Raw genomic sequence first — 9,966 nt, forward strand, 5'->3', positions numbered from 1 at the left:
ATGCTGGTGGCAATTGGATGGCGGGGTTTACCCATAACTTGGGGACGGGCTCCTCCTTTTCTGCGGAGCTCTGGGGTATCTTGTCAGGTATTAAACTCGCCATTCGCATGGGTGTTAAAAAGCTCTCGGTGGAATCTGATAATCTGGAGGCTATTAACAGGATTTCAGATAGCCAGGCTGTTTGTCTGAAGAGCCAGAATCTCATCAAAGCTATTTTGAGGCTTCGTCCTGCCTTTGAGTATCTTAATTTCTCCCATATTTTTAGGGAGCAAAACCGCGTGGCGGATCGCTTAGCAGCTGCTGGGCATGGGAGAATGTTAGGTGTTTCTACCCTCTCTGTTCCTCCTTCTTTTCTTTTGCCTTCTCTCCTAGAGGATAGGATTGGGGTCAGCCTTCCTAGACTGATCCCGGTGTAGGTTTTTTGTTGGTTTTGTTTTTTTTCCTTTCCTTTCTTACCAAAAAAAAAAAAAATATACCTTAAAAAAATAAAAAGGATAATTAAATCTGTCAACTTTATATGTTTTAAGAATCAAGTCCATAATCAATTAATTTTCTACATTGAGCCATTAATCATTGATTGTGTGATGGATTATACTCTTATTGAACTTTTTTGTTGAGTTTGGGCGGCACATATTGTTAGGGCGATTTGGCCTATTGACGTGGACAAATAAAAAATAAGAGTTTATTGACTAGAATAAATAGTGAGTAGAAAGTAAAAGCAAATTACAGAAATCAATTTCCAATAAGTTATTCTAAGCTCGATCTTCTCCTCTCCCATTTTGCGATTTTCAGCATTAGAATCGCCAAATCGATCTTTTCATTTTCCAAACTCGATGAAAAAATTCAAGGGAAAAGTATAAAAATAATCCTTGTGGTTACACCTGTTTTCGATCGGTACCCTTGTGGTTTAAAAGTTTATAAACTGGTACCTTGAGGTTCATTCCGTTAGCAAACACAGACGAAATTGACTAACGGTGTTAAAAGTCAAAGAGAAAAGAGTTAATTTGGTCCTTGTATTTATTTATTTTTATAAATTAACCCCTTTATTATCTAATTATCACAAACAAACCTCAAAATTAAAAATAAAAATCAAATATACCATCTTCTCAATTTCTTTTTAATTTTTTTTTTGATAAAATTTCTTTTTAATTTTTAATTTTTCTCTCTCTACTCTCTCATCTTTATTAATTTCTCTCTCTAAAATTAATTGAATTAAAAAAAAAAACTAAATGCTAAAACAAAAACATCAGAACTTGAACAACTTTTACCGTCTTCGTCTTCATCACTATCCTCAGTTTCATCAACATGACTATGAAATCCCTTGAAACCAAATTCACTAATCTTCTTCTTCTCATAATGTCTGATATATCTTTCACCATTAACAACATCTTTTGAATTCCTCCCAATCTTTTGAGGTACATGAAATGGCATCAATCCTGGATCATCTTCGTAGATAGATTTATGTCCACAAGGCCTTGAATATTCATCAACAATCACACTAACTGGATAAAATATGGAACTGATCTTTTTCCGCCATTGTTACTAGACGGAGGAGTTTTGCTTAAAGAAGAACGTGAAAATGATGTCACTGAAGAACAAGCAGAATTTGATTTCGATTTTCTCTCAGTAGTAGTCACATCATCCATAGCTCCAATTGAACACATTTTCACTTTCTTCCCATTACTAGAACTGAAAATTGAATTCAGAAAACTCGCAATGCGGCCTCCTGGTGAAATTGGTTGCTTCACTTTCTTTAATTCGCCTTAGATTTTCTTCGCTCTGAGCTTAGTTTTACTAATCTTCCTTCACTCTTTGGCTTCTGCTGATTATAAACATTTTAATCGAATATATCCATCTAGAATTTCTCGATTCTGCATCAGCGGAGGAGGAAAAAACACCGCCACAACTTCCTCCTCTCGAGCTAGAATCAGAAGAGGAAGTAGATTTGGAGTGAACGGAACTTCCACTTCCAGTTCTGGTTCCGCTTCCAGCTCTGCCTTGGTTTTTTTTGTTTTTTTAATAAATTGATTTTAGAGAGAGAAATTAATAAAGATGAGAGAGAAGAGAGAAAAAAATAAAAAATTAAAAAAAATTGAGAAGAATGTGTATTTGATTTTTATTTTTTATTTTGAGGTTTGTTTGTGATAATTAGATAATAATGAGGTTAATTTATAAAATAAATAAATGTAAGGACCAAATTAACTCTTTTCCATTTGACTTTTAACACCGTTAGTCAATTTGGCATGTGTGTTGCTAACGGAATGAACCTCAAGGTACCATTTTAAAAACTTTTAAACCACAAGGGTGCCGATCAAAAACAGATGTAACCACAAGGTTTATTTTTATACTTTTCCTAAAATTCAATAAAAGTCAGATCCATAACAAAATCAATGATCAATGACTCAATATGAAAAAGTAATTCATCAAAGACTTAGGGCCCGTTTGGTTGCTACTTTTCACGCTCCTGTTTGCCTTTTCATTTCAAAAGGGAGAGTTTTAGGTGTTTGGTTAGTTATCTCCTGTTTGTCTTTTAAATCTGAAAAGCAGCATTAGGTGTTTGGTTAGTGACCTCCTGTTTGCCTTTCACACCTGAAAATCAGCATTTTACAAAAGCAGAGAATCTCTGCTTTTTGAAAAAGCAGCTTTTTCAAAAAGCAAACAGCAAACAGTAAACCGTAACAGCAAACAGCAAACAGCAACAGCAAACAGTAGGTAAAACAAACGAGCCCTTAATCTTTAAAACAGATAAAGTTGAAGATTTGATTATGCTTTTTGACCAAAAACCAAAAAAAAAAAAGAGTAATTTAGTTAGATATTTAAAGCAAGAGGGGGTCCTAAACTTTTCGAAACCTGTAAAGAAAGAGGGGGTAACTTCGACCAAAAAAAAAAGGAAGAGGGGTAAATCGGAAAAAAAAAAGAGAAGGATAAAGAAAGAAAGAAAAAGAAGAAGCTAAAGTCCCGTTTCATAACAATAAAAATCACTTAAATTAATAAATTAAACACTTATTTAATTTAAATGTGTTTGATAATGGCTTTTTTTATTAACCACTTAAATTATTCAATTAAGCTACATATCAATTATTTTGATAAGTCAAAATATTTAACTTAAAATTTTAAGTTAAACATTATCAACTAATAATTTAATGTTCGGCACTTATTTTTAATAGTTATCAAACACTTATATCATTTAATAATTTCAGCACCTATAATATTTAACACTTAAAATTCAGTACTTATTTTTTCAGTACTTAGGGGGTGTTTGTTTACCTACTTTTCACCTCCTGTTTGCCTTTTCATTTTAAAAGACAGAGTTTTAGGTGTTTGGTTAGACTTCTCATGTTTGCCTTTTATAGTTGAAAAGCAGCATTAAGTGTTTGGTTAATGACATCCTGTTTGCCTTTTACACTTGAAAAGCAGCCTTTTACAAAAACAAAGAATCTCTGCTTTTTGGAAAAGCAGCTTTTTTTCAACAGCAACCAGCAAACAGAAACAGCAAATAGCAACAACAAACAGTAGGTAAAACAAACGGGCCCTTAATTTTCAGTTTTATCAAACGACACCTAGAGGGGCTGAATGTAGCCTTGTGGTCGTGGTCGGAGACAGGCAGATATAGATCCCTATATATCGAAGATACAAAGGGTAAAAATTTGATCGTTATCTTCAATTTTCAGTTTTACATATTTAATGTCTTCAGTTTTTTCATTCTCTTGCTTAAGACATGCCAAAAAAAATTGGCCTCAACATGATAAAGTAATGTCATTTTTGATGCATTGGAGTATAAGAAAAACATAAAGACATAATTTATATAAATGCTAGATCCTAATTCATAAACAACAGAATCTTAATAAAAAAATCCATACTCTAAAGGAACAAAGCGTAATTAAGCCCATAAACTTTAACTGTTTTAAAGATTAACTTTCATTATTTATTTTTCTACATTGAGCCCTCATAATGTCCTTTATCATTGATTCTATTATGGATTAAGTCCTTATTTAACTTTTTCATCGAGTTTGGACTGCATACATCGTTAGGGTGATTTGGCTATTTGATATGGAAAAATAAAAATAAGAATTTCTTGATTAGGAGAGATAAAAATTAAAAACTAAAACGAAATTATAGAAATTATAGAAATTAATTTCTAGTATATTTTTCTAAACTCGATTTCTCGACGGAAAAGTTAAAGGGCCAAGTCCATAACAAAATCAATGACCAAAGCCTTAATGTAGAAAAATAATTGATTAGGGGCCTGATCCTTAAAACATGTAAAGTTCAAGGGCTTAATTATACTTTTTGCCAAAAATAAACTCTTAATTAAACCACAGACCCTAACGATTAAGAAATAAATTATTCACCTTGATTTATGAAGGTATAATACTCATTTGACTCCTCAAACTAAGAGATTAAAATCAAGATTAAATAATTATAATGTCCTTATGTTTTTACTTAACACACTAGTAAGTCTATCATATTATTATAATGTCTTTAAGTTTTATCTTAATTAATTTTTTAGTCATTCTATTTGTTTTTGTAAATGAAAGTCCAAAATTACTCCTAGTTATATATATAAAAAATTATCTTTTAGTTTAAAATTATTCTAATTAATTTTAATGAAGTTTTTGAACTATATATACACCGAAATTAATATACTTGAAAAAATGTATTATTAATTTTCTTAAATTATAATTACTTTTTTCTTTATATTTTAATATAATATCTTTAAACTAAAATTAAATATTATTATAAAATTTTTAAAAACCATATATTTTTTCCTTATTCTTAAAATTTATTAGAATTGTAAAAACTTTTTACAATCTTACTCTTATTTTAATAATTTTAAAAACCAATATTTTTTTTTATATTGGATTTTATATTGGAGAGATTTTGATTATGTAGGAAAAAAGAGAAAATATAAAATAGGAAAAATTGATGTTTTATTATTAAAACATAAAGTAAAAGGTAATTTTGGTATTTTAAAATTTATTTAGTATAGTTTAACCATTGATCCAAGCATAAGGACTAAGGAGTTAGTGTATTGAGTAAAAACACAAGGAATTTATAATTATTTACTTTAAAATCAATTAGGACCTTAAACTATTAAAATCATTAATCAGATATTTTAGTTAATCATTAATCATCAATTGAGTCTATATCCTAAGCAAAAATCGTCAATTGAAGTTTCATCGAAAGTCATTCGGTTGAACCGTTTCAGACCCTTTCCTTCAAACTTATTTTGAACCAACACAAAGATCATTACAATCCATATTAAACAGTCACAGATGGCGATAGTTGACATTTATTAATATAATTTGAATGTAGGGATGGTTGGCTATTAATAAAATACAAATGTTTAAGAGAAAAAAATGAAATATGTATATGTATATAAATAAAAGAAGCAGCAGATGGCGTAGTTGACATTTATTAAAGAAGCAAAGAAGCAGATGACGTAGCCTTAAAGGGATTGTGTGAAATTCCTTGAAGTAAAATGACGTAGTTTTACCTTTAGGACATTAAAGAAAACCACGAAGTTTTGCTTTTAGGACATTTAAAAATATAAACACATCTTCTTTTTCTTTCGAGAACTGCCATGGCTGGAGGGGCTCTCAGCCATGGTAGCTTGAGGGGTTACTACCGGAACCACCCCTCTTAAGGGGGTCGCGGTATCGATTCAGTGTGTTACCTATATCTTCTTCGACTACTCCCATTATCATCTGCAAACATCCACCTTTTCTGTTTTCTCTTTTTCTTTTACAAAACAGAAACAAAAACAGAATACTTTGTTATTTTGTCATTCTATTAACTTAACCTAACTCATTTTCTTACCATCAACTTTTGGCAGAAGGTAACCCTGTGTGGTTGCTCCATCTCTCTTTCTTGTGCCTATTGATCATAGATCACACAATTTCACATTGTACTTTTCATCGATTAACACATTTCTTGGTTTCAGGTCGTAGTAAATAAGTCCTCTATTACCGAACTCATGGATATGTTTTAGTACTAAAGCTATCTGCTTTAGTACTTCAACTAATCTTTCCGAATTAAGTTCTGTCAAAATCGAATATATAGTCACTGTTACTTGCACTCAATTTTTAAAGGCTCCTAACATTGGTAAACAAGAGCAATAATACCCATAATGTCAAAAATGCCACAATTAAGGGCTCATGACTGTCAACGTTAGGGGGTATTTTTGCACCTTATCCCATTTTTAAATTAAAACTTAACTTTTTACTTATCTGCATTTGCATTTTTGAGGTTTCTAGTTACGTACTCTGTAACTAGACAACACAAATCCTTGTCTGTTTCATATCCAATTAAAGGAATGATGTTTGGATGTTCAAGCAATTCAAGGAATTGCTTTTCATTCTATACAAATGAAACAGATTAAATTAGGTCTCTTATCCAAATTAGACCAAATTATCAGCTCACCATAGTAAATTGTAAACTGTACCTCGTATTCTGTTATTTTGCTTGTTTTTGTTCTGCTGAACTGTTTGATTACTACTAGGGTACCTTCCCATTTTCCTTTGTAAATTCTGTCTGGTACTATCACCTCAGTTCTAAACCTGTCGATTTCTTGCATACAGAATTCTATATACCTACTACTTTAAAAAAACATGAATATTAACAAGATTTATGTTTGTGGATGTGTTCTTCTTTAAATCCAAGAATTCCCAATTATCTTATTTTTATTCCTTTTCGAATCAATTATCCTTATTCCAATCGAATACGAAATGCACCCTCAAAGTTTAACTTTAATTCCAATTTATGAACCAATGTTAATGAAAATTACTAACTTGGGTGGCTGCGACGATGAAGGCTTCATCTGACTGGTAGTGGCAGAAGTCTTTATCGTAGACTGTATAGAATTTAAGAAGGCATCAGATGGAAATATTCCAAAATTCAATTGAAAACTTTTGTTGCTTTACTACTTACACTTTGATTGTTTGTAAATCAGCAGGCCTATTGGGTGAAGATGATTAGCAGACCTATTGGGCAGGAGCAAGATCATGTTCCAACTTCCTCTCCACTCCTTTCGTCTCATCATCCAACACAATATCATCTGCAAACAACATGCACCATGATATACCATCTTGAAGTGAACTTGTTAGTTCATCCATAACGATGGCAAATAAAGAATCAAAATTCATTTTTCTTTTTATGGAGTCAGGAATTTGTACTTGGGAGCCTAATTTTACTCGTATGGATCCAATACGTTCAAACATCGTTGCTTGTAAATCAGCAGGCCTATTGGGCAGGAGCAAGATCATGTTCCAACTTCCTCTCTACTCCTTTTTTTTTGTCTCATCAACCAACACAATATCATCTGCAAACAACATGCACCATGGTATACCATCTTGAAGTGAACTTGTTAGTTCATCCATAACGATGGAAAATAAAGAATCAAAATTCATTTTTCTTTTTATGGAGTCAGGAACTTGTACTTGGGAGCCTAATTTTACTCGTATGGATCCAATACGTTCAAACATCGTTGCTTGTAAATCAGCAGGCCTATTGGGCAGGAGCAAGATCATGTTCCAACTTCCTCTCTACTCCTTTTTTTTTGTCTCGTCAACCAACACAATATCATCTGCAAACAACATGCACCATGGTATACCATCTTGAAGTGAACTTGTTAGTTCATCCATAACGATGGCAAATAAAGAATCAAAATTCTTTTTTCTTTTTATGGAGTCAGAAATCTGTACTTGGGGGCCTAATTTTACTCGTATGGCTCCAACACGTTAAAACATCGTTGCTTTGGTATGTTGGTTAAAACATTAAAAGTGTCCAGCCTGAAAAGAGTAGAAGGGGCAAAATATTTTTTCTAAATTTATACTTGGGGGGCTAATTTTAAGTTCGTAAGTGCCTAACGTGAAAAGAGTGGACGAGAAAAAATTAATAGCTACTGCTGTGATCCCAAGAACTCCCACTTCTTAAACTTGAACATGATCTTGCTCCTGTCCCTGATCATCTTCACCCAATAGGCCTGCTGATATACAAGCAACAAAAGTGTAAGTAGTAAAGTAACAAAAGTTTTTAGTTGAATTTTGAAATATTTCTATCTGATGCCTTCTTAAATTCTATGCAGTCTACGATGAAGACTTCTGTCACTGCCAGTCAGATGAAGCCTTCATCGTCGCAGCCACCCAAGTTAGTAATTTTCATTAACATTAGTTCATAAATTGGAATTAAAGTTTAACTTTGAGAGTGCATTTGGTATTTGATTGATATAAGGATAATTGATTCGGAAAGGAATAAGAATAAGATAGTTGGGAATTCTTGGATTTAAAGAACACATCCACAAACATACATCTTGTTAGTATTGATGAAACTTTTTTTTTTTGAAGTAGTAGGTATATAGAATTCCGTATGCAAGAAATCGATGGGTTTAGAACTGAGGTGTTAGTACCAGACAGAATTTATAAAGGAAAATGGGAAGGTACCCCAGTAGTAATCAAACAGTCCAGCAGAATAAAAACATGCAAAATAACAGAATACGAGGTACAGTTTACAATTTACTATGATCAGTTGATAATTTGGATAAGAAGTCTAATTTAGTCTGTTTCATTTGTGTAGAATGAAAAACAATTGCTTAAACATCCAAACTTCATTCGTTTAATTGGATATGGAACAGACAAGAATTTGTGTTGTCTAGTTACAGAGTACGTACCTAAAAACCTCGAAAATGCACATGCAGATAAATAAAGAGCTAAGTTTTAATTTAAAAATGGGATAAGGTGCAAAAATACCCACTAACCTTGACAGTCATGAGCCCTTAATTGTGACATTTCTAGCGTATAGGAGATACTTGAACCCTCTAGGTATAAGACCAGATAAATCCGTGCTCGTGATGGGATACTTGAACCCTCTGGGTATAAGTTGAGATGTAATATCTACACAAAGTGGTGTCTTGGTGTCTGCTAGCCCAGGGATCTTGGAATCAATCATGTCGTCCACCATAACACTTTAGAGCTCCCTACAGATGAGGTTATACATTTCTTCCATGACCAAATGAGGTTAATCATCTCCCACCTTCGTCATCGTTAGATCTTGGACCCGTAGTGTGAGTGTCATCTTTCGTTTTGATTTCTATGATAAGATCAATAGAGTTTTGTCGGATAACTTTCTTACATTTTGGGGATCTAGATTCGTCGAAGTGATGGTGGTGATGCATCTATTTCTCGAAACAAAGGAAGCGAAAGATGAAACATTTGAGGTATGAAGCCAATTAGATTCCAATTAGTTTTTCTAGCCTACTTAGACGCTAGTTAGCTTCTCTAGCCTCTTACAATTGTACCTCGACGACTTCTATCTTTGTGGCATGTTCGGCTCTGAGAATGTTCATGGACTCATGTAGAGATCCCATGTTGTAGTGGAGTTGTTTTTGTGATTATGTCCATGAACATTTGTTGATGTGAATCCAATGAACCAAAGGAAGACTCCGTTTGATGATCCATCTCCGTGGTAGCCATAAAAGGATCGAAGGGGTTGTCATTTGCACCAATTGATGTGATATAATTTGAATTGAGCTTTGGGAATCCTTCAAATGCTTGAAATAAGATGGAAAATAGTCAAAAAGGGACCGGGGGACCAATAACCCTGCTCCGTTGCCTAAGTCAGTAATGAGAAGGATTACGAGAAAGTAGGTGAGCTTAGATGAGTAAAGAGAATGAATTGAGTACTTTATGTATATGATGTACTTTAAAGGGATTATGTGAAATTCCTGAAGTAAAATGACGTAGTTTTACTTTTAGGACATTTAAAAAAATAAACGCAGATGGGGCTCAGTAGTCCTATCTTCTTCTTCTTCCAAGAACCTACATGGCTGGAGGGGCTTCCAGCCATGGTAGCTTGGGGGGTTACTACCAGAACCACCTTTAACCACCTCTCTTAAAGGTGGTCCTTGCGGGCCAGAGGGTTGTCCGACCCTTCGTGACCTGTCCAATGTTAATTCGGTTATTTTCCTTG

At 33.1% G+C, this 9,966-nt stretch overlaps 1 pseudogene; it reads right to left on the reverse strand.

The window, feature by feature from the left end:
* Positions 1-1,212: 1,212 nt before the first annotated feature.
* LOC136203884 (protein BIG GRAIN 1-like A) lies at positions 1,213-8,958 on the reverse strand (annotated as a pseudogene).
* Positions 8,959-9,966: the final 1,008 nt, after the last annotated feature.

Source organism: Euphorbia lathyris, chromosome 8 (assembly GCF_963576675.1).
Source record: "Euphorbia lathyris chromosome 8, ddEupLath1.1, whole genome shotgun sequence".
Taxonomy (NCBI): domain Eukaryota; kingdom Viridiplantae; phylum Streptophyta; class Magnoliopsida; order Malpighiales; family Euphorbiaceae; genus Euphorbia; species Euphorbia lathyris.